Raw genomic sequence first — 25,421 nt, 5'->3', positions numbered from 1 at the left:
AGAAAAAGAGGAAGGAAGGAAGGAAGGAAGGAAAGAAGGAAGGAAGGAAGGAAGGAAGGAAGGAAGGAAGGAAGGAAGGAAAGAAGGAAGGAAGGAGGGAGGAAGGGAGGAAGGAAGGAAGGAAGGAAGGAAGGAAGGAAGGAAGGAAGGAAGGAAGGAAAGAAGGAAGGAAGGGCCCAGTTGAGCCCCGTTGCTCCGGGATGGCGACAGACCATCTTTACAGGGAACAGGCTCCACCGAAGGAACATTCTGTGCAGGATTATACACATTGTTTACATATAGAGTTACAAATTACTAGACTAAGAACAGTTCAGAACGATACACACTTTAAGTTTCTAGTAGATGCAGGGCAATATGGCTTTCATCTTATGGGTACCAGGGAAGTTTCTTCCATTTTCTTATCTTTTGTGCTCAGAGCACTCCTTTTTTGGTTATTCTCTTTAGTGAGGCAGACATACAGTGTGTGTTCTGAGCAGAAATTGAGCGCCTCCTTTGAGGTTATGCTGAGTCATTCCAATCTTGGTCAATGTGCCAGTGTAGCATCCCTGGGATCCTGGGGGGTGGGGGTGGGTGGGCGGTGCAGAGCCCAGGAACACTGAAAGTTGGAAGTTCTTTTATCATCCTCCAATAGCATCTCCTCAGGGAGGTTCTCCTTCCTGGTTCTTCTGACACTTTCTTCAAAGCCCTTTTTGCCTTCTGTCACCACCTGGGACCAGAGACAGTGACACACAGCACCAGGCTCAGTGCTGATGACCTAGTGCTAGTTCTAAGCAATGGACTATTTCATTCCATCCAATTTGCAAACGTACCCGCACAAGATTTTTAATCATTTTCCTTCAGTATGTCTTTGATGTTTGCAGAATCTGTTATACCCTTTATTATTCCTCACAGTGGGTATTTTGCAATTTTTTTTATACTGATCTTATTAGGGGCTTGTCGATTTTACTAGTCTTTCCAAAGAATCAGTGTATGACATCAATGGTTATATTTGTTGCAATTATATTAATTTATGTCAATTATTTCTTTATTCCAATTATTTTATTTTAATGGGCTGTTGTTTATAAATTTTTAGATGGATCCTTTTTTTCAATAAATGCATTCAAACAGTAAATTTCCCTCAAAATACCCAGGTTTCTATGCAATTGGTAATTTTGTCATTATTTTCATTATCATTCAGTTTAAAATCTAATCTAATTGTTATTCATATTTGTTCTTTAATCTCCAGCTTAAAGAAGGTGTCCAGGTTATCTAGAAGTGAATTGCTTCTGTAGAAACATATGAGATGTTTATATTTTTTTTGATGTTGTTGATATTTCCCTTAATTTTATTTTGCAAGAGAACAGACTCAGTTTACTTCCATCACTTAAAATGAGACATTTTTTTATGACCTAGGATATACATAGTTCTTAAGCTGTACTATGTGCCCCCAAAAACATATTCTCTGAAGTTTTTGGGTGATGTATCATGTCAATCAGAGTATATTTGTTTGTTTCCAATTCAAAACTTTATGCTGTAGATTATTTGCCTGCTTGTTGTGTCAGTTACTAAGAGAAATACATTATTTTTCATTATAGTTTTTAATATTTCTCCCAACCCTGTCAATTTCTTGCTTTATGTATCAAGACCTATTATATATGCACTCATAGAAAAATGTTGTATTTTATGAGTAGATTAATATTTTTATCAATATTAAGTGTCTCTGTGTCAAGCAATGTTTTTGCCTTAAATTATGTTTTGATATTGATGTAGCCATATTAGTTTTCCAATTTTCATGTTTTCATAATGTTATATCTACATAATTTATGCTGTCAACCCCAGTATATCATCATATTTTAGGTCCTCTTAGAATTGAGATAGGTGAGTTTTTAAAAATCCAGCTTGATAAGTCCTTTTCATTTGGAGTAGTCTACTTCTCTCTTTAGATTTAACAAAATTGGGATGCCTGGGTGTCTCAGTGGTTGAGCGTCTGCCTTCGACTCAGGGCTTGATCTCTAAGTCCCGGAATTGAGTCCCACATTGGGCTCACTGCATGGAGCCTGCTTCTCTCTCTGCCTGTGTCTCTGCCTCTCTGTGTGTGTGTGTCTCTCATGAATAAAGAAATAAAAATCTTTAAAAAACAGATTTAATAAAATTATTGATGAATTTATGCTTAAATAATCATTTTTACTGTTTTCTTTTTGTTTTCTTGTGTCCCCATTTTTCCTCTTCTTTATTTAAGATTAAATTATTTTTATTATTCCACTTTCCCCCTCTGTTGGCTAACCCATTATAATCTTCCTATTTCCTGGTTTATACTAAAGGTTGGTCAGTGTATTTCCTTGATACCTTCTTTGTTTCCCAGGAAAATCGTTGATTGTAGAATATCTTAACTGCTTTTCCAGACTCCCAAATTACATATTATAGATACCATGTGTATGCTTATGTATGACCCTTTAGGTATGTTTACGTGCTTAAATACATATTTTGTTGTTCTCTACAATGTGAATATATCTAATGTTACTGTTCTATAGAATCATTTATTCATTTAAACTCACTGACGTATTTACTATTTCAACTAGTTTGTATTATCTCCTGCACCAGCAATGATCTGAGATCATTTTGTTTCTGACAGAAGCATACTGCTCAATGTATTTGTAATGTCGTCCTGTTGGTGACAATGAGTTTTTTTTTTCTTTTGTCTTCAAACTTCCTTATTCAGACCTTCTTTTAATTTCAAATGTTGACAGATAATTTCAGTAACTATATGATTCTTGGCTGTTAGGTTCCCCAAGACCACCCTGTCACCTGAAGATGCTCTAGAAGGAGTCATGACCTCAGCATATGGTCTACTCCTCACTGAGATTTACCCCCATGGCCTGTGAGGATATGTACCTCCATCATAAGGGCAAAAGACAAGACCAGAGTGTAGAGGAATCCACGTGCAGGCTTCCTTGGCTCTTTCTCTTCTTTGCATTCACAGAGTGCACTCTTCCCTTAGCAACAAAATTGCAGCAACATGTGTGTGATTTTGTGTGCAGTGAAGATTGTAAGAGACTTGACACTCAACGTTTTGATTGGGCTGGTTCCTTTGACACCTGCTGTCTAGCACATGCCAAATTCTAGACTCCCAGGAGAGCAGTTGTTCCACATAAGCCATAATGTTTTCATAAAAAGACTAGGCATGATAAACACCTTTCCAGTTAACTGATTACTGAGACGTCCTGAAAACCACATTTCAAGATGCCACCCAAGGGCAACGTTAGAAGGAGGCTTTTCTAAACATAGCACTCGCAAGTTTGGTATGTTTTCCTGCACAGTTGGTAATTACTTTTTTAAGTAATCTGCAAATATGAGTCCTATGCCTTCTGCTTACTATTGTTATTGTTTATAAGTCAGCAGGTGGTATATTATTGATGCATTTTTTTAACAATAAATTTTCTATTTAAGATTTGTCTCCAAGATTGGTCACAATGTGCTTAGATTTGGTTTCTTCTACATTTATCTTGTTTTGGTGCCTTTTTAATTTAATGTTATATGATTTTTTTAAGGGAGAACGTGCACACAGGTGCGAGGGGAGGGAGAGTGTTGCAGAGGAAGAGAGAGAGTGAAGCAGAAGCAGACTCCATGTCGAGTGTGGCCACACCCAGGGCTCCATGTCACAACCCTGAGATCGTGACTTGAGCTGAAATCAAGAATGGGAGGCCCAATCTACTGACTCACCAAGTTGCCCCCTGCTTTGGTGCTTTTTAAATGCAGTGCTTTAAATCGGTTGCTAGATATCTTCCATCATTTTTACAAAAAATTCAGGCATATCTCTCCACACATATTTTTGCTCATTTTTTATTTCTCTTTTGCCTCTAAGATTCCACTTATTTATGTTTGACATTTATGCCATATTTCATATATGGTAGCAAGCCCCAAATGGAGGCACACTGTTGCCAACAGCTCAGAAACTCACTGAAAATCCCTCACATCGCTGCTGATCTCTCAAAGGTAACCACTGTCCTGACTTACGCGTTGGTTTAGTTGAATAGTTTGTTTTTCATTATCTGTTTAAAGTACTCAAATTTTTTTAACAACCACATTAACCTCCTTCAGTTTAAACCAGTATGTCAAAATAGTGATATTCACAGTAAAAATGATACTGATTTTGTCACTTATTTTTAGATGGAGAAACAGAGGCTCAATTTCTCTTCCCATATCCTGCCCTTTTTTGTTCACCTCCTTCTGGGATGAAGTCCATACCTGTGAGATAAATAAAACAGATAGCATTTGTCAGAAATGGTACTTAACTGTTTAACTTAGTTAAGCATTGGCATGAACTACTTGAAATCTGATATCCAGGCACAGCTGATTCTAATAACCTTCTGTTAAAAATCTTTTGACAGCTCCTCATGGGTCTTAGGCCAAACTTCTTATATCTTTACTCACAAGACTCATCTATGCTGCCTCAATAGTCCAGCCTCTGCTTCCATACTGAGTGTGGACTGTCTCTGTTCCCATATCCTGCAACCACATCCCCAGCTTATTAAAATAATAATTAATTATGGTCTTAGATTTTTCGTTGTAGATATGTGAATAGTTTGAATATTAATTTTTGCTATTGTTCATCTGCCAAAATATATTATTCAAAGTTTACAATTGAATTTCAGTTTTATCCCATTGCAAACTACCTTTAATTTCTATTATACTGAGAAATGAAATATATCTGAGCACTATTCATTCTCCTCTATCTATATTGATAGCTATAGTGGTAAAAGTGATGTTTGTATCATATTAAATACTTGATAAAGAACATTTTTATTGTTAAAATAACTATTTCATGGAGTACCCATGTGGCTCATTTGGTTAAGTGTGTCTTGGGCTCAGGTCATGAGCTAGGTGATCCTAGGATCGAGCCACTTTTGCATGGGACTCCCTGCTCAACGGGGAGCTTGCTTCTCACTCTTCCTCTGTCCCTCTCCCTGCTCATACTCTCTCTCTCTCTCAAATAAATAAATAAAATATTTTTTAAAAATACAATATTTCATTGTTAATAAGACATATTTATGATAAAAAAGCAAATTCTATTTAATCAATTCATCAAATAAATAGCCAAGAGTAGTTTTTAAAAGATTTTAAAATTTAAATAATTTAAATGCTTTTTAATTTAGCCAATAACTTCTAAATCTATTCTTCTCTGTCATTTTCTATGATCTATCAATATCAAAATAACATAGTGGAGAAGCGCATGGAATCAATTTACAAATTATCTAGCCTACAGGACTTTGATGCTTCCATGGCTTTTTTTTAACCCCAGAGTCATATGAATGGAATTACATTGCAGATCAACAGAAGCCATTCTTTGATGATATTTCAGGCAAAAGTCTTCTTCCATTCATTTTTCCTACTTAACCACACAACCTATGAGATCTTCTTGATTCCAGAACAAATAAGATGTAGAACTTAGGTTTGAATGGAAGAGCCAACCAACAACTTACAATAATCTATTGTCATTTTGCAGGAATAAGGGGAGGGATCTATGATAGCTGAAAAGTTAGAATGATACAGTCTGAGTTTCGAAGTATACCTTTTTCTTTTTTTTAAAGATTTTATTTATTTATTATTGAGAGACAGAGAGAGAGAGAGAGTGAGAGAGGCAGAGACACAGGCAGAGGGAGGAGCAGGCTCCATGTAGGGAGCCCGACGTGGGACTCGATCCCAGGTCTCCAGGATCACACCCTGGGCTGAAAGCAGGCGCTAAACCACTGAGCCACCCAGGCTGCCCCTGTTTTTCTTTTCTTGGTACATTTGTACCAAATTATAATAATCACACAGAGAAAACCAAACATATTCTAATGAAACTACAGATTCCGTTGATTATAGGCTAATCATGCAGATATTTAGGGTCATGTTGAGAATAAATATGCTTAAAATCACATTAGCATCCACTAGCTAGCTTAATTCAGAATTTTACAAAAAATGTAAATACTTCATAATTCCAATTCCCATTATCAACTACATTAGTTGAAATTCCATTCTGTGGAAGAAATACCTTTCTATTTGCATCCCAGAAAGAATAATTCTACATGTAGTCAAGAAATGAATATCCTTCACAAGAAGTATAAATAGCAGACCTCCTACTGGTGAATGGTTATTTTTAATTTGTTATGATGCCTCACTATTAAATTAAAAAATGATGAGACTATGATTCATACTGAAAATGTATGGGAAAAAGCACCAGAGTTTTTGCCAAAATACAGCAGTCACTGTAGTCAGGAAGTACAATAATGGAAGATTTTCATTGATGAAACAAGCTGGCAGCTCATTATGAGGAGACTCATGAACCTATTGGCATGGGAAAGCTAAAGGGAATTAGAGGTATAATGAGTCATTCCAAATTAAATTAGAATTATGTGTTTAAAACAGAGTCTTATTTTGCACAAATTAATAAACATAAATTTATGTAGATAATTTTAAAGAGTTTGTAAAAAGATATATTAACCTTAAAATGTGACATCAGATTTTCACTTGAGTGCTGTTTAGTAGAGAGAAGACTGTAGAACAAAACCAACCAAGCAAACAAATGACTTCACTTCCTGGGAGTCAGTCTTTCATTTCAATGAAAGAAATATTAAACACTGTGTGACAGTTACTTCAGTAAGCATAAGGATAGTACAAAAAGGACAAAAGGCTTAAATTCTTGTATTTTTACTGTAGTGTGTTGGGGTTGTTTGTGGGTCTCCATGAGCTAAGTATCCAGAGATCTATAATAGTACAACACCAGAGCTATGCGCTTGGTAAGGGAGAAGGTACACAGGATCTAGAGTATATGAGATGGTACCAAGAATTTCTTTAAGGCTCCTTGTTTACCTCCAAACTCTTTCTTTGGTTGTAGCTATTTTTAAGACATATTTTACCAAGATATGTGATCAATTTTATTTAATATATCTCCTCTAATATCTCCTATATTTGCCTCATCTACAAGACCGTTTTATTAATATTTTGTTTTTTTACTAAAGAGAGAGAAAGCACACAAGTGTGTGAGCAGAGGGGAAGGGTAGGAGAGGGAGAGAAAATCTCAAGTAGATTCTCTACTGAGGGTGGAGCCCTACCTGGAGCTGAATCCCCCACCCCTGAGATCATGACCTGAGCCAAAACTGTGTCGGATGCTTAACCAACTGAGCCACCCAGGTGCCCCCTCCAAAACTATCTTTGATGGAAGTGTGTTTGGCAAACCTTCTGAGGCCTTGTATGCCTGAGTGTATCATTACTATATATCATTAACTAACATGTATGATTAATATTTGAAGACCAATTTGCCTGGATATAAAATTCTAGGTCCTGAGCTTCCTATTCTCAAAATGTTGAAAATTCTATGCCAGTCTGTTTATCTACCTCTGAACTTTTCAACTGTACTTGTACCTTAAACTTCAATGACCATTTGGCATCGTTAGGGGAGATATCCCAAGAGAACAGGTCACTGTTCTGGGGTCACAGAAACAAAAATTGGGTCACAAATACAATTTTATTCTATTGTCATTTGCATCCACTCTTATCATTGAAAAATATTAATCTTATTTCCTTGTATGTGATCTTCTTTTTTCCCTCTGTAAATAATTAGATTATGTTCTTTTCCTTAACTTGAAATTTTCATCTTTTTAAATTAGGGAGATTTCTCTTTCTTGTTTCAGTAACTGTTTCTCATTATTTATATTTACTTCTTTTTCTGAAATTATATTGTTCTAAGTTTTAGTACTTTTAATTTATTTATTTCTAACCTTTTCTTTTATATTGCCTATGATTTTGTCCCTTCTTCCAATTGGGAAATGTCCTTAATTTAAACTTCTATTTTCGAAAAGAGTTTTTAGTTAGCTATATCTATTCTTCTTTTTTCTAAATGATCTTATGTTTTTAAATTTTTTTCACTTATATATTTTTTTTTACACCTAATATCTCTGCCTGGTTAAAGATTAGCAGTATAAAGCAAGAATAAGATAACAAAGAGTACCATTTTACAACATGCTTAAAACTCTCGGATTTCCATTTACATAAACTGTCAGAATTTAAAAATGGCTGTCATTTTCACAGTCATCTTTTTTTTTTTTAAGATTTTGTTTATTTATTCCTGAGAGTCATAGAGAGAGATAGAGAGGCAGAGACGTAGGCAGAGGGAGAAGCAGGCTGCATGCAGGAAACCCAATGGGACTCAATCCAGAATTCCAGGATCACACCCTGAGCCAAAGGCAGATAGTCAACTGCTGAGCCACCCAGGTGTCCCTTTCACAGTTATCTTTAATAGCGACTCTACTTTGATAATCCCTACACATGATGAGAACTCATGCTGTCTCACAAGCTGGATGCCTCAGTGAACAAATAGCATCCATTCCATTACTGGGCTTAATTAATAGTATTTTTTTCTGGATGTTTGTAGAAGAGAATGTTCTTCAAGGAAAATATAAATTTAGTTTATGTATATAGTTCTAATTCTGCATAGGTAATTTATTTATTTATTTTTTTACAAAAACAACATACCATCAACTCTATGATATTCTCTTTTTGTTTTTCCAGAACTTTAACCAAACCTTTGGAAATACTATGGTATTGTACAAATGATTCTGAAACATCATGGCAATTACAGCCTCTTTAAGTTAGATAATATCTCATTCAAGTAAAATATAATTCAGCATACTTCCTAAGCCCTGAGAACATGTGGGGATTTTTAAAATGCTGCTCTGAAATGTCATCTAACAGCAATCAAGACATAGATCATATTACTCAACCATTAGAAACGACAAATACCCACCATTTGCTTCGACGTGGTGGATGGAACTAGAGGGTATTATGCTGAATGAAATTAGTCAATCGGAGAAGGACAAACATTATATGGTCTCATTCATTTGGGGAATATAAAAAATAGTGAAAGGGAATAAAGGGGAAAGGAGAAAAATGAGTGGGAAATGTCAGAGAGGGAGACAGAACATGAGAGACTCCTAACTCTGGGAAACGAACAAGGGGTGGTAGAAAGGGAGGTGGGTGGGGGGGTGAGGTGACTGGGTGACGGGCACTGAGGGGGGCACTTGATGGGATGAGCACTGGGTGTTATTCTATATGTTGGCAAATTGAACACCAATAAAAATAAATTCATTAAAAAAATAAAATAAAATGAAATTAAAACCATCCATCAACCTAAAAAAAAAAAAAAGACATAGATCATGCAAATAGTCATCACGTTCAATTGAAGCCTGTGATCTCCGCCTGGTGAAGGATTATGCATCTTCATATTCACACCTTAGGGACTGAGAATTCATGGGGTTGAATTGGATTAAAACAGGATGTCACCCAAAAGATAGTATCTTGTAGTGGGGAAGGAGACATAGTTATGTGCCACAAAGTGTATAAATATTAGCGTGCAAAGCTGTGGAATAAAATGGAGGGGACAAATAACAGGAGGAAGCATTTCAGGAGGTCACATGCAAGTGGGATATTTTCATCTGGGTCTAAAAAATGAATAAGGAAATGGGAGTGTGTGGGAAGACTACTCTAGTGTTAAGATGTGGTATCTATATATACTGTATATATGGTAACTATTTCATATTATATTATACACACATTGCATATATAGTCTCATATCACAGAATAAGAATAGAATGGACACTAAGATCCATTTCAACAAGCAGTTATATACCAAGAAGTTTAGTTTGTTAGCACTATTTCAAGTAGGTAAAAATGAACAAACGTTTGGAGATATTGTGTAGCTGATAATTATTTTTTCTTTATCCCACATAGAAATAACAAAGGCAATGACTAAGTAGAAAATGTGAAATGAATAATTGATAGTAATTATTCAAAGTATTAAAGCAAGAAGATATAATACTGAAGGGGTTTCGGAGACACCAAAGTAATCAATTATGAGCAATAAACTACCTGAATTACACTTTTTGTGTATTTTGCTCATATAGACAGGGGGATGAATATCATTAGCTGAGCCAGATAGAAGATTAGAAAGCAGATTAAAACTGAAATGACACATTAACCAACGTTAAAACAGTAAAGAGGTAGCTAAACATTAACAAAAAAAAGAAGAGAACCAGACACTATTGATACCACCAATTAGGTTTTATGTCTTCATTTTCTTAACGCCCTCTCCTTCCCTTCCTTTTATTTCTTTTCTTTCCTTCCCTTCTTCCCTTTGTCTTTGCTGATGGCAATTTTGCGAAAGAGACTTTTGGTGAGACTTCTGTATTCAGTCTCCACGTTTTTTTCCCAAATGATTCAAGCTTGTAGTTAGCAAGTCAGATGGAGAGATCAATTATTCACATCTAATTTGTCAAGTGGCATGCTTTTGCTTTGCCTCTCTTTATGCGTACCATTTTTCACCTACTGAATTTGTGTTCTCAGAATGAAGCTGTTTATGAAATTAAAAGTCGGCTTCGAACACTATACTTCAGATAAACTCATATAAAAATAAGTCTAAGACTCTTTCCTAAAGCTTCTAACCAAAAAATGCTTATGCCCACCCAATTTAGCGGCATGATTATTGTCAAATAGGTGTTGTGCTGCAGGTCGAAAATTTCGCCCATGAAGACCTCACTGTCAACATCAAATAGCTGAGAGGTTTTTAGGAACATTGTGAGTAAAGTAACCAATCACCCAATTAAACAACCAAAAAATAAAATTTTTATTCCAATAAAATCCTTATCCAATGTATTAGTATTCTGGGGAAGCCCAAAGAGACATACCTAGATGTATTTGTGGTAAGTAGAAAGCTGCATTGCAATTAGGGCTGGAAGAGGAGGGAACATGTTTTATTGTTCCCATAAACACCTGTAAAACCAATTGCTGTGGGGTGACATTACTCCCTTCAGGAGGCTCGTTGAATTAGTGTTGATCTCAGGGAAAGAGGTTAAGACAGAGACGGATTGAGCCCATTTCTTGGAAGAAGCACGAATGTCAGGACCAGATAATAAAGCAGGACACATACTTGGAGACAGAGCTGTCCCACCACAGCGCCGGCCTCCTCGTGGGGTCCTGAGAGCACTGGGAGCCCCAGGAGGCACAAACACGCTGCTCAAACCATCTGAAATGCCATCAGCAATGCTGGGCACCGTGCACCTGTCTTAAGTGTGCTGCCTCTATGGGTTTTATAAGAAGGAAATGAAGGCAGGAGATTCAAATAAAACCCCAAAGGGGGATCCCTGGGTGGCACAGTGGTTTGGCGCCTGCCTTTGGCCCAGGGCGCGATCCTGGAGACCCGGGATCGAATCCCACGTTGGGCTCCCGGTGCATGGAGCCTGCTTCTCCCTCTGCCTCTCTCTCTCTCTCTCTCTCTCTGTGACTATCATAAATAAATAAAAATTAAAAAAAAAAACAAAAACAAAAACAAAGGAAGACACTGAAAGACGATGAAAACTTGAGCATGTATGAGTGAGCCTGGGAAGAATTGACCCTCTAGATGTAAAGTGTCACACCGAAGGGCTGGGGGGGGCGGTCCCTCATTTGAATGCAGAGGCCTTATGAGGTTGAATCTATTCTGAGTAATGAATTGTCTGATTGCTATTTGTGGCACAAAAGCTGTTGAAAATGTAAAAATGGGAGCCATTGCAACATTTAGTAAAGACAAGAGTGCAAATCACCTTGCAGACGCTGGAGCACCTGAGTGCTCTTCACTGACTGGTGAGGTTTCAGGGTGTGGTGACCACAAGGGTGAACCAGGAATTCTAGTGGGAAACCCAGCACTGTGCCATGTTATCTGCATCAATGGATGTCTTTCCTGCACATTAAGAAATTAGAAATACAGGGATCTCTGTGTGGCTCAGCGGTTTAGTGCCTGCCTTCGGCCTAGAGAGTGATCCTGGAGCCCTGGGATTGAGTCCCACATCGGGCTCTCTGCATGGAGACTGCTTCTCCCTCTGCCTGTGTCTCTGCCTCTCTCTCTCTTTCTCTCTGTGTTTCTCGTGAATAAATAAATAAAATCTTTAGAAAAAGAGAAAACAATTAGAAATAGAGCCAGATTTTTTTTAAAGTGTACCTTAAAATGTATATTTCTCCTCTTACGGAAAACATGTGTATGAAGTCCTATCAATCAGTGACAGTAGGAGACTATGATTTTTTTTTTTAATGCATTCTGCTTTGTCTCACTAACTGGGATGACACAGCAAGTCCATTTCTGAAGACAGACACTCTAAAAGCCTCTAGTATCCATATCAGGATATTTATTGCGGCGCTAATTTTACCACCTCTTTCCTACAGAGAGAAGAAAGAAACACTATAATGGTGAATACATATCACTATACATTTGTTCAAACTCAGAACGTACAATACTAAGAGGGAACCCTAATGTAAACCATGGATTGGAGTGATAAAGAAGTTCCAATATAGGTTCATCAACATAACAAATGTACAAAAATTTTGGTGGGCAATGATAACGGGGGTGGCTATGTGTGTGTGTGGCCGGGGTATATGGGAAATCTCTGTACCTTCCTCTCAATTTTGCTATAAACCTGAGACTGCTCTGGAAAGAGAAGAGAGAGAAGAGGAGAAGAGGAGAGGAGAGGAGAGGAGAGGAGAGGAGAGGAGAGGAGAGGAGAGGAGAGGAGAGGAGAGGAGAGGAGAGGAGAAGAGAAGAGAAGAGAAGAGAAGAGAAGAGAAGAGAAGAGAAAGAAGAGAAGGAAAAGAAAGAAGAAAGAAAGAAGAAAAGAAAGAAAGAGAAAGAAAGAAAGAAAGAAAGAAAGAAAGAAAGAAAGAAAGAAAGAAAATGAGTAAAAGGGGAAAACACCCTGCAGCCTTAATATCCGTAAGTCGGGGAAAGGCTTGGTTGAGGGTCTGTAATTTGATTCCAAAGGAAAAGAGGAAATCACAGAGGCATATTAACTCTGTGGCTGCACTTTATGAAGAAAAAGAAAGAAAAGTCATTTGTTTTCTATGTGTATTTTGTGAGCTCGGGGGAAGATGTGAAACAGATGGTCTCGGCTAACTTGGGTTGACAGGCAGAGGGATCTGCTGCACTGAATTTAAAACTTCATAGTTAATTCCAAGATTTTATTTTCTTTAAAGAACTGTTTGTCTTGTTCTTGTCAATTTGTAGGATTCGGCATTGGTTAGCGGTATTTTGTCCATCAGGATTCTTAATTTTAAGCAACGCAGGGTGACTTGGGCTGGATTAGGTGAAAAAGGAGTTTCTGTAAAATACTGGGATGTTGAGTGCGTTGGAGAGGGCTGAAGGCCCGCTCTTGAAAAAAGTACTATTTCTCTACATCATGATTTTAAAGAATTTTTACCCACAGGGAAGCATAGCTCCCAGGAGGACCAGCTGTTTTGTTTAATTTTCAAGTGTCTGGTCACAAATTTTACCTCCTGAGACTTTTAATAGGTTGTGCTTTTTAGGGTAGATGAGTTTTTCTTCCTCACAATGACCTTGCTTTCTGGAGGATCGTACCCATTCTGTAAACTTTTGAATTAGTTCTCCGGCCCAGCCCAAACCTGCTGAAGTTCAATTGAAATCCCATTGAGGAGAATTAATATCTTTATCTTCTTAAATTTTCTACTTTATGATATGCCAAATCAGATATGCCAAATATCTGTCCGTTGACTGAGAGGATTTTCACATTCACAAGGTATTGCGAAAACTTTCTCCACCATTACACACTTGCATATTTGGTTCAGTCAGTTCCTGGGTACTTTAAAGTTGTTGTTGCTGATGTGAACTGTAAATCTTTTCCATTTCATTTGCTGAAAGGTTTTTCCATGGTGTAGGGGAATTTCCCAAACTAACAGATTTTGCATTTTCCAATGTTACTGACACGGAAATAACAGTGTTACTGACGATGGTACAATTATACCGTTATATCTCCCTTCCAGATGGTGATCCCGTTGTCTTTCTTCTTTTCCTTATTATTTTGACCATCTCTTAAATGATATAGTGAACAAGACCATCCATAATGGGTGCCTGTATCTTGTTTTTTTATCTTAATGAAACTGTTTCTAAGGGTTGTCTCTGCTGAAAATGATGTTTACTGTAGCTTTGTATTAGCTAGTTTGTACATATCATGGACATTTTCTTAAATTCTTATTTTTGGGGGAGCCTGGGTGGCTCCATGGTTGAGCACCACCTTCAGCCCAGGGCGTGATCCTGGAGACCCTGGATCAAGTCCCACGTCAGGCTCCGTGCATGGATCCTACTTCTCCTTCTGCCTCTCTCTCTCTGTGAATAAATAAAGTCTTGAATAAATAAAGTCTTTTTTTAAAAATTCTTATTTTTCTAAAAGTTCTATAAAAAGTGAATATGAAAGTATAAGCAGAATCTTTCTTAATTCATTACACTGACTCCAAAATAAATTATGAAAATTCAGGCAGTGTCTTATGTAATGTATTTCACTTATCATACTGTTTTACTTCTTTGGTTAAATGATTTTGTGAATTATAATAATAAATTTTCTGATGTTAAAATAGTCTTACGTTTGGCGGATAAGCAAGCCTTGGTCAATATATAGATAATAATGGGATGTATGCATAATGCATAATGTATCATGTACATAAATATATATATTTAAAATACACACTTGAAGTTGGCTAACCATGGTTTTGTTTGAGTTTTGTCCCTAATTTATAAATAAAATTAACCTGCTAATGTATCCTCCTATCTTTGTCTAGTTTGTTATCAAAGTCATACTAATCTCAAGAAATATATTACTGGAATTTCCATATTCTCAGATTTTAGCAGAATTTTTGTTCTCCACGATTTTTAAATTCTATCTTTACATGTATCTGATTGTTTTGCAAGTCAGGCCAAGAATGTCATACTCAGTAAGGAAGCTTTGTTCCTTATTTAATAGACAAGATGTAATTTTTACTTAGGATAGGGAATGAGAATCTCTTCAATAAAAGCAACATATGTTGTGGGAAAGAACAGATCTTGTGTTCTTAAATGTGATAGGAATTCTAGCTTGCCCACTTCAATGCTGCACGTCGGGAAGTGGCCAACCAGACCAATTAGAAAAACACATTTCGGCATCTGAGGAGGCTGAAGAGGCATCTCCGGGTGTAGCTGTGTCTGCTCCACCACAGGCAACATGTGACTTCCTAACTTCGACGTCGCCTCGCAAAGTGCGACCCACTTTGTGGACACGTGTGAATATCAGCACAAGTTTCTGTGATGAGGGTCTTAGCCGATTGCGACGACATAGTGTGTGAGTAAAGGGGCCGACCCGTGTTCAGCAGGGAAGAGGAGAGTTAGGTGGTTTATCTGCTGACATCCAATCATCTGGTGCCTGAAAAGAAGCATCTGGGAATGCATTTCAAGAAATGAAGCTAAAAACCCTGTGCTTGCTCCTGGTCACAAGTCTCCTCCTCCCCGTGTCAACACCTTGGAATCATTTGTATTCTAATTCTTTTGTCTCCTGGTAACTAAAGGGAGCTAAGATAATCAGTGCAGCTTTAGTACTTCTCCAGCCTGAAGAAGAAAAAGTTATCAAACAACAAAACTCAATTTAAATTGAGGTTAGTTAACCATGTCTGTGCTATGCTGAGTACAATGCATCTCTCTCTCCCGCCCCCTCCATCTCTGTCTCTGTGTCGCCCCCTCTCTCTCTGTCTCTGTCCCTCTTTCTCTCTGAGAAATATTTAATCTAGTGTTCAGACAGTTCTTTGGATCCAAGTTTCTGGGCTAAGATCAATGGTAGAAAAAAACTGATAAAAAATGAACAGCTGAAAGTTTTCAGCATCAGTGATTTTACTGAACAAAAAAAAAAAAAAGAATCTCAAAGGTAATGATTCTCAAACTTTTATAATGGTTCTAAACTATGTCTGATAATTTTCTGGCAAACTAAGATAATCTCAAAGGACTCCATGGGTTTAGAAAATGTCAAAGTAATGAGAATTTAAATGAGATGGCCCAGTTATTTGCAATTAAATTATACAACAGTTATAATTTTAAGACTATAAGCTCCAAAATGCTATCAAGTAGCTTTATGAATTATAGAAGATGAAAGTGGATAAAATACTACACAGGAGCCAAAACTGATTATTTCTTATCTTACTCTTTGTTAGACGCAGACAGCATATGCTCGTTATAATATTTAATGAGTAATGCTGAGCTGTCATAATCCCAGCTTCTATCTTTTCATAAAGCTGTTTATCTCATTCAAAATCTAAACTCCAGTTGTTCTACTGTGGGACTCAGGGCGAAAGAATCGGTCTTGTGTGTATTAATTGAAGCTTATGGTTGAGATTTAGCCTGTAGATTAAGTTTATCACACAGACACTATAAGAACAAGAGATTTTTCGCTTCCGTAGCAAACGTTAGCACATTCGGGAGGCTAACGGGATTTAAGAGGCGATGATATGATGATATTTTAGAATTTCTTTTTACTTTAACGTACGTGATTGAAGATTCAAAGATCTCCTTTCTCTTATATGGAAAATCTAAATGTACCATAAGCAGGGCATGGGAAAGAGGACAGACTTTATATTCAAAGAGTCCTAGTTTCCTTCTTCCGATTCTCTTTCTCTATCATATTTACTCGTTTTATCTAGAATTTATCAAGTATTTGTTGAACAGGCCCTGTGTGCCAGGTTCGGTATAAGTGGCACCTGAGGATCTGCGAACCATCACACAGCTGCTCGGAGTCTCAGTCTCTTCCTTTTAGCTTTTTCTTTTTTTTTTTTTTTTTAATTTATTTACGATAGTCACAGAGAGAGAGAGAGAGAGGCAGAGACACAGGCAGAGAGAGAAGCAGGCTCCATGCACCGGCAGCTCAATGTGGGATTTGATCCCGCGTCTCCAGGATCGCGTCCTGGGCCAAAGGCAGGCGCCAAACCGCTGCACCACCCAGGGATCCCCTTAGCTTTTTCTTAATTGGGATGATATCATAGTCTAGTCAGGCTACTATAGCAAATCCTATAGACTATATCCTATAGGCTATGACTTATAAGTGCAGCCACTCTCAGGATTCTGGAGGCTGGAAGTCCAAGATCAGGTGCCAGAGGAGGGCCAATTTCCTGGATCGTGACCCCAGGCTCTCACAGGAGGAAAGGATGAGGGGGCTCTTCTTGAGAGCAGCCCTGGCTCCCAATGGCTGATTTTTTTCACCTGGTATTCATTTCATTTCTTTTTTTTTTTTTTTAAGAATTTGTTTATTTATTTGAGAGACAGAGAGAGACACAGAGGGAGAGAGTGAGCACACATGAGCAGGACGGTAGGACAGAGGGAGAGAGAGAAGCAGACTCCCCACCTACCAGGGAGCCCGATGTGGGGCTCAGTTGCAGGACCTGGAGGTCATGACCTGAGCTACAGGCAGACGCTTCGCTGACTGAGCCACCCAGGTGCTCCTGCTATTCACTTCTTAAACTATAAACTATCACTTCACTAAAACTGTTCTATTTTTTCTTGACAACGTCCTTTGTGTTAAATCTACTTGTTGCTTCCTGGCCTAATAGCTTTCTAGGGCATCTGATGCACATCCATGCACTGGGTCCTTGAGCAAACAGTCATTCAGTGTGTGCTTGTTGTGGACTCTGAAACCACATCCTGGGACACACAATGGTGTGTGTGTGTGTGTGTGTGTGTGTGTGTGTGTGTGTTGGGTGTTACACTAGCCTGTGCAGACTTCAGAGTCTGGAGCTTCTGAAAACCTTGGGAAAACTTCTACTGTCTCTTGAGTCAAGAGAAACAGGATAAAAAATGAACAGCTGAAAGTTTCCATTTGGGGGCATTTTTTTTTAAAACAAACTTTTGTTTTTGATAAATAGTATAGATACAAAGAAGTGGAAAGATTGTTAGCACAGAGCTAGATGAAATTCCCCAGTGAATATACCAGTGTAGCCACAACCCAGAAAAGAAGGGGTATTACCACTGACTCAGAATTCCCTTGTTCAGCCTCTTGTTGCCACCACTTCTCCTACGAAGGTAACCGTTGTTATGACCTCTAACACTTGGGGGTCATTTGCGTGTTTTTAAGTTTATGTCAATAGGGCCACAGAATGTCTCATTTTTTATAATTCCAGGCAAAGGGGAGAGAAGAGTAGTGCATGTTTTCTCAGGTAACTGACATATTTTCATCTAATTTTTACACCTTTTTGTCTTAAGTCCTCCATTATGAGTTGCCTTTATGGATAATCAATGTATCTTTCATTGGAATTCCACAGGGGATTTATTCTTTCCATTTCATTTGACCTTTTCTAGATAATGCTTTCTTTTCTGCTATGTAGAAGAGCAATAAAACCTCGGGATCATGAGATAACATCCTTCCCCTTTTCTAAAGCGATGGGCTTGAGGATGGGTTCAAGAATAGCATTTTCCATACTGTTTCATTCTTTTTTTCTAATGGAACAGAGTTAGTCTTAATCAGTAACCATTTTTCTTACTTTTCTCATGTTAATCTCATTTAGATAAACTTAAGTATGCGTTTTAATAATAAATGCAGATATATTTTATTGGCAGTCCATAATGAGTTACATATTTGTCTATCAGGGCAAACTGCAAAGGCAGGGATACTGACTTCAATTTTCTCGAATAATTAAGGACTTGATTTATAACCTCGTACTATGAGATCTCTAATTAATAGGATATATAATTTTTCAAATTTGCTTTAATCTATCAAAACGATTTATGTAGTATCTCAGAAGGATTTCCATGGTATGTGGTGAAATTTAAACTTATTTTTTAAAGTTTTTTTTTTTTTTAAATAGATACAAGCGGAGGAGTTCTCTGACTGCAATTGGGGCTTGAGTAAACCAGAGCTCACCTGGTTTACATCACTTGTCATTTCACTCTGGGCATTGAATTCTGTCCTGACCCCACAGAGTAGTTCGTGAACAACTCTTCTGGGTTACTGAAATGCAATGGCATTTTGGAAAGGAGCCTGCACATTTTCAGAACTTTTTTGGAAATACGTTTGTGTTGGTGATCCAGACCACCCACCAAAGCCATGGGGGCTGTCAGGGGACACCTACCTCCAGGGCAAGTCATCCATTTGCTGGTCAGCAACCAGTAGTAATCGTCCTTCAGATGGGAATTCTAAGATGACGCTAAAGGGCACTGGACCAGTACGGTCAGCACTGGTAACAGTCCTGGACCAGGTCCACACAGAGGCTGTGAAAACAGAAGATTTAAAGAAGAGATGAGGGAAACGAGGTTGCCGTAGAAAGAGACAAAGAAAGAAAGCAATTGTGTGTAAAATAGAGTTCTTTTCCAGCTCCAGAAAGATTGATGTTCGCTCTTGATCAAAACAAGAGCACAGGGGGTTAATTAGTGATTTTTCATCGTGCTATTTAAACCTCAAAAATTTCCTAGAGATACTCAGATATGTAGCAATGTGTAAATTGATGGCTTGCATATCATGTAACTGGTTACAAACCTGACTTGGGTATGTAACCAATGGGGCCTGATATGTCCTGTTGGAAACTTATGCCTGGTGTCTCCTGAAACCAAGATTTCTTGCACATAACTGCTGTTTCATGATCCACAAAGTGTGTCTCGTGTGACTCAAAACCTACTAAGTCTCTCCTAGCAGGTGCTCGGCCCAGATGTGTGCCTGCCATTCCTTTGCTTTACCACATCCTTCACCTTTATTAAAGTCTCTCAAGGATGTGTTCTGTGGAGTCTGAGTCCTTCTAATTATCTGAACCCATGTAAGCATGAGATGCCACCTTGGATCACAAGAGCATCCCTCTTATCATGACCCATTTCATCACTTGTCCTTGTCACCTGTTTCCAAACACCAAATTCACCTTTACATAATTTGAACAGGCTTCTATTGTTGCAACCAAATGCTTTCCTGGGGCAAAAACAATAAAAATGTGCTTTTGAGCAAGGCTACATAATATGTGTCACCCCGGAGAGATGCAGAGATTGCACAGATGAAAACTTGGATATATACTCTCTGGATTATTTTAACTTGTGTGGAAGGCTCCTGGAAGGAGAGCTCTGGAAACAAACTCAGTGCCACCCCCACACGTCCCCAAAGGTAAAAAGAGTCATAAGTCAGAACTGAGGAGTGGGCTACAGTATCGTTGACTATGAAACTGGAGTTGGAAATGCAGCTGAAGTCCACTGGAGCCAAGATCCTTTCCCTTCTTTTCGATAAGACTCTGGCCTTGCTGACAGGAAGCATGACATGAGAAAATCAGGAGGTATGTAAACTATCCCATTAAATGGAGGAGCGCTCTCATGCATGTAAGATCTTCTGGAATGGTAACACATGCTTGGAGTGAGAAAAGTGAGAGCTGAGCTCTTCCCCCAGCTGGATAGGGAGAGCAAGACAATAAGAAAAATGCGGTACTGAAGGACATATTTGTGTGCTTGCATGCCTTTCGTTGTTTGGAAATGCCTACCTTATTTGCCAGCTTCCTTGCCTTGAAAGGTTGGTGAGTCCCCAAGGGAGCACGCATTTGGTTTTGTTTCAAGGTGAGATGTCCAGGGCCTGGATGGTGATGTCTGATGCCAGGCTCTGGCAGCCCAGGATAGGCCACGGTGGTCCTAACCGGGTCTCCACCGCCATCCCTACCCTCTCTCGGGGACCTGGGCACCCTGACCCCTGACCCTGCCCATCTCGAGCAGCATACCATGCTCCCTCTCCAGAGCTTTGGATAACAACGCAAGCCTTATCTGTTGAGTTTTGTGAATGCCTTCCAAATACAGCTGGGTGCTCTGTGACTTTCCTGTTAACAATTAGCCAGTCTTTATAAACCAATTCATCATAATTCATTCCTGGAAAAACCATCCAAACTACCATTAGAGTCTAGTGCCTCCTCCCAGGGAACAGGTGGATTTTCCTATCTGCAATTTTAGATAATGCTCCCAGGGCTTACGATCAATCCGATCTAGAATTGTTACAATGAACCAACTACTCAGGGGAGTCAGAAGGGGAAAAACGGTGCCAAGAACAAACAGGATTCCACTTAGCTAACTCCTTCATGAGCTCCTGGGTTACCCCTGTTCCATAAACTTCAGCATTCAGGGAGATCTAGGCTTTCTGCTCCAAAAAATATTAGAATAAATTGAAAAGGAAACACAGAGACTCACATGAGACATTTATGCCAAGGAAGGGAGGCGACAGAAACGGAGACAGTGTGTTCAGTAACAGGCCTCCATTGCTTCTGGATCAAAGGCAGCTGCCATTCACCTTGTTGCTCTTGCCTTCCTCAATGAGTGCTGTTGAACAACAAAATTCAACTGAGTAAATGTTAAAGATCTTATCGGCTTTCCTCAATGATTCATGAGTCGAGCAGCACTCCATCTAGCACATAAAAAGGAGCTCCAAGTTGCTGCACAAAATAAAAGACTTTCACAGCTGAGGGAAGTAGGGACAAGGAAATTACAAAAAAAAAAAAAAAAAAAGTGACCTGTGGCCAGGTGACTTTCCTTCAGGAATGGCTGGGATCCACCAGGCCGATGACCACCCAAGTGGTCACCAGGTGACTCCTGGCTGATGGGTTAAAGATTCCATTTCTGGGAGAGGTTGACTCCATAAATTAAATCTTGGTTTAGTGACCTGGGACTTAGCATAAGTGACTCAATTTTGCTCCTGTTGTCTTGATTTTAATAATGTTTTCAGATCCTGTCTTTGAGTTTTCAGTAATTTGTTTCCGAAACAGTAGGCATAGTTTCTTTTTAAAATCGTCCTTTTATTTATTTATTTATTTTTTTTACTGTGGTTGTACCCTGGTACTTGAATACATAGCTGATATTTTTAACCAAATTAGAAACTTATGACAGTTGTTTCTTCAAAATCGCTTGATTTATTTTTACTTTCCTCGTCTGCTGAGCACCAAGTTTGCTATGTTCATACCTTTCTTCTTTGACCTACAGCCTGCGTGTTTTCTATTGCAGGGGCTTCCAGCTGACCAATCTCTCCCTGTAGATCTGCTCTGTAGATCATCATGTGAATTTCAATATCCGATATTGTATATTTCAGTAGAGTTTTTCTGTTTTCTTCTTTTCCCCCGGTTTTTACTTTACTTTCTAATCCTCCTCATATATTCATTCATTACATCTGTATTTTCCTATAGGCTCTTAAACATATTTTATAGTTAATTTATGCTAAGTCCAGAAAGATTTTCTGGGTTTTCTATTAAACCTGGGTCACTTTTTATCTAAGTTCATCTAAATGATTCAGAGCTATCTTAATTGTATATGGAGCACTGTGGATGATACATTGTAGAGACTGTAAAATCTATGCTCTTTCCTGAAACATGTTGTTTTTTATTAGCAGGTACTGAAATGACTCTTGGATCACCACAAAGCTGTAGAGGCTTTTGGTCTAGCTTTTCTGGACAGTGTTTAGACATATCCTTAAGCTCTTTGAGACTTCTCCCATTGATAGATGTGGCCCATGACCTCTCCTTGGAGTCTGGATAGGACTTTGACTTGCTTATATTGGGGAAGGATGTGACAGATTGATTCTGATTGACTTCTGAGGCAAGGTCAGAGAAAGAGATTGAGTGTCTCACTTGTTTTCTGGGAGACTCACCTAAGGACACGTGGGTCTGGTAGGTCAGCTTCCATCTCGTTCATTAGATCACTTGACATCTTCAGCCATTACGTGGGCAATCCAACAACCCTGAGTTCCTCTCTTCTTTTATGAAGCCCAGGACACATGGAAGGGCCACGAGTAAGTGCTCCACCCCCAAATTCCAGCTTAAGTCCAGGAAAGCTAGCAGCAACTACTAGATGTGAAGAGAGATACCCTCAAGTAATTCCAGCTCCTAGCCCCCAAGTCACCTTCACTGCCAATCTTCTCAGCTAAAAGAGTCGCACCTCCTATCCCCTTTCTTATTTTGTCCATGGGTGTTTTGTTTGTTTGTGAGTTTTTTTCTTTGTTCACTTACATCTCCAGCATAGTTCTTAATTCTGGAATACGATCCTTACTACTGGGACACGGGTATCGTGGGATTTCAAAGAAAACCCAAAACATTTATCCAATGTCCCTAACTTGGTGACATTTCAACTAGAATACTTTTTTAACATTTGGATGATCTGGACACCTTGATCAGCTTTTTCTCTGTCCAGGTACTGCCTTGCTCTGACATCCTTAGCTTCTCCCTTCCTACACAGATATTCAGGTCTGCCGACCCCATGATTTGAGGCACCTCCCTTTATGGCCTTTTATTTTCTTGGTTTTTCTTATGCCGAAATATTGATTTTGAACTACATTTAACATGAATACTTATGAGTTTTTTTTTATTTTAAATAAAGACATAGAAACACACACACATATATAGATAGGGATATTAGAACAACAGCACCAGTGAAATTGAAATAATATCACTAGTAACAGTTGAAGGCCTTCCTTCCTCTTTCCTTCTTACGTTTCTTCCTTCCTTCTTTTCTTTCTTTCTCTTTATCTTTTTCTTTTCCTGCTCACTTAGTTATTTACTTATTTATGTAAGCAGTTGAGCTGTCTTTGTGATATATCTTACTGTAAAAGTACAGTTAACTCATGGCTTTTTAAAATCTCTTGAAGAAAATCCTTCTCAACATGGTTAAGCCAACAACTCAATACATAGATGAAAGCATTTATTATGTTTTTATTCCAAAATGTCTAGATTTCATTCTTAAATTGTATTTATCTCTGCATTATAATTATGCAACCCATTCACATGGCATTATTTCCACAGCTCTTAATTTAACTTTTTCTATTTATTAACATACTTGCAAAAGTGTAGTTCTCCTATTCCTTTTTAAATAAGCAAGGGCATTTTATATAAACTTGTCTCTCCTTCTTTCTTTTTCCCCAAACAATATACCCTACCTATACTCTCCTTGCAGTATGTAGAAATAATATTAATTACTTTTCACACCATTGTTGGGACATACTATACTTTTTTTTTCAAGCAATTCCCTATGGAATACCAGTTTTCCTCCTGTCTTTCACTGTTGTAAATACTGTGGCAATGGATGTCCTGACTTACATAGTTTTTGTACAATTGCTAGTATATTTTTGCACATGGATTCCTGGAAATGGGGTTGCTTATATAAAGGGGAAAGACATAGGGTAATCTTTCTCAATATTGCTAAAGTCCCTGTATAAGATTTGCTCCATTTCACATTCCCACAAGAGCCATGTGTCTCAGTCACAGAAGATATTTTCCAACTTCTGTGTATTTTTGCCATAGGAGCGTGAGAAATGGTAACTTGCTGTCATATTAAATCCATCACTTTTTGTGATGATTGGCCCATTGCATTCATTTTTCGAAAAACCCTCTAATCATGTTTCTGGCCCAGTTGTGTTTTGGTTTTTGGATTTAGGGGTTGGAGTTTTTTTTTTTTTTTTTTTTTCCTAGTTAGAAGCCATTGTTCTGTCATATAAGTTGCCAATATTTTCTTCAGTTTTTTAATTTGTCTCTTACTCTGCTATAGTCTGTATTTTTTGCCATGGGATAAACTTTAAAGGAATTGTATACGTAAAGCATTAACATTACTGTTCCTGGAATTACAGTTATAATCAGACTATGTTTTTCTCCTATCATGTTTTTTTTTCTCCTATCATGTTATATAGATGTTCATAAATGTTTAACATTAATATTTGCATGGAGTCAGTCTCTTACATTTAAAATTCTGATTTATTTGAAATTTAAGTAGAGTCTACTGTAGAAGAATGAAATAATTTTATTTCTTTACAGATAGCAATCCAGGTATCTTAACACTGGTTTTTAAGCTTTTTTTCTCCCTGTTGTTAAGAATTTCTGGTGAGATTTTCACTTTTGTTTCCATGAAGAATTCCATCTGTTACTCAATTTTTTTTAAAGGTCCAAATGTTTACAATGTAAACAGAAATTTTCTGTCCCTAAATAGGGATTTATCTTTTAATTTTGAAATAAATGTATTGATTTTTTTCAGTCACTCCATTCTCACTCTTAGTTTCTGCTTTTCTTCCCCCCTTCCTGTAAATATTTCTACCTTCAACATAAATCACCTCCTAATACTTTTCTATCAGATTATATCTCTCCTTTAGGCTTAAACTTACATAGATCTTTCCTCAAAATCTCACTCAAGGAGGTACTGCTTTTGAGAATGTCTTTCTGAAACAAGGTTAGCAAGTCTGATTATCAGGTACTTAAAACTAGCTTCGGGCCCAGAGGATAAAAGAGGTTTTAAAACTGCTAGCATATCCATGAGTTGCTGACCCAACAAATGTTAATACTGATTAACGATAGACTGGTTTATGTGTGGCTGCTACCCATGCAATGTGGCCACATATGCTGCTGCTTCCTTTCTCATTCCAGCCACTATCTGTGGTATCACTCACTTCCTTCTTGGAGTACTAAAAGTTGACCCCGAATTAGGAGGAAATATGGCATTACTGTAAAATAATGCAACTGATTTACTATTTAAGGAACTCGTGTTTTGTAATTAATTTCACATTTTTACATTAGGAGAAATGACCGGCAAGGTCATGATTTCTCTTTTCTGGAGCAGTTGATGTGAGCTGTATTGCCAGACAAGCCAGATCACAGAAGACAGA

The 25,421-nt window shown here is 38.0% G+C and overlaps 2 long non-coding RNA genes across 2 annotated transcripts; one reads left to right on the top strand and one right to left on the bottom strand.

The window, feature by feature from the left end:
- Positions 1-3,839: 3,839 nt before the first annotated feature.
- On the bottom strand, positions 3,840-21,116 carry LOC140619810 (uncharacterized). The gene is made up of 3 exons (XR_012019614.1): positions 20,981-21,116; positions 18,910-19,048; positions 3,840-4,224 (listed from the first exon to the last, which is right to left on the bottom strand). It is a non-coding gene; the product is annotated as an uncharacterized lncRNA (long non-coding RNA).
- Positions 14,989-24,799, top strand: LOC140619809 (uncharacterized). Its single transcript, XR_012019613.1, has 2 exons — positions 14,989-15,456; positions 18,646-24,799. It is a non-coding gene; the product is annotated as an uncharacterized lncRNA (long non-coding RNA).
- The last annotated feature ends 622 nt before the right edge of the window (positions 24,800-25,421 follow it).

The sequence above is a fragment of the Canis lupus genome, chromosome 27 (assembly GCF_048164855.1).
Source record: "Canis lupus baileyi chromosome 27, mCanLup2.hap1, whole genome shotgun sequence".
NCBI classification, from domain to species: domain Eukaryota; kingdom Metazoa; phylum Chordata; class Mammalia; order Carnivora; family Canidae; genus Canis; species Canis lupus.
This window is presented reverse-complemented; position numbering and strand designations above follow the sequence as displayed.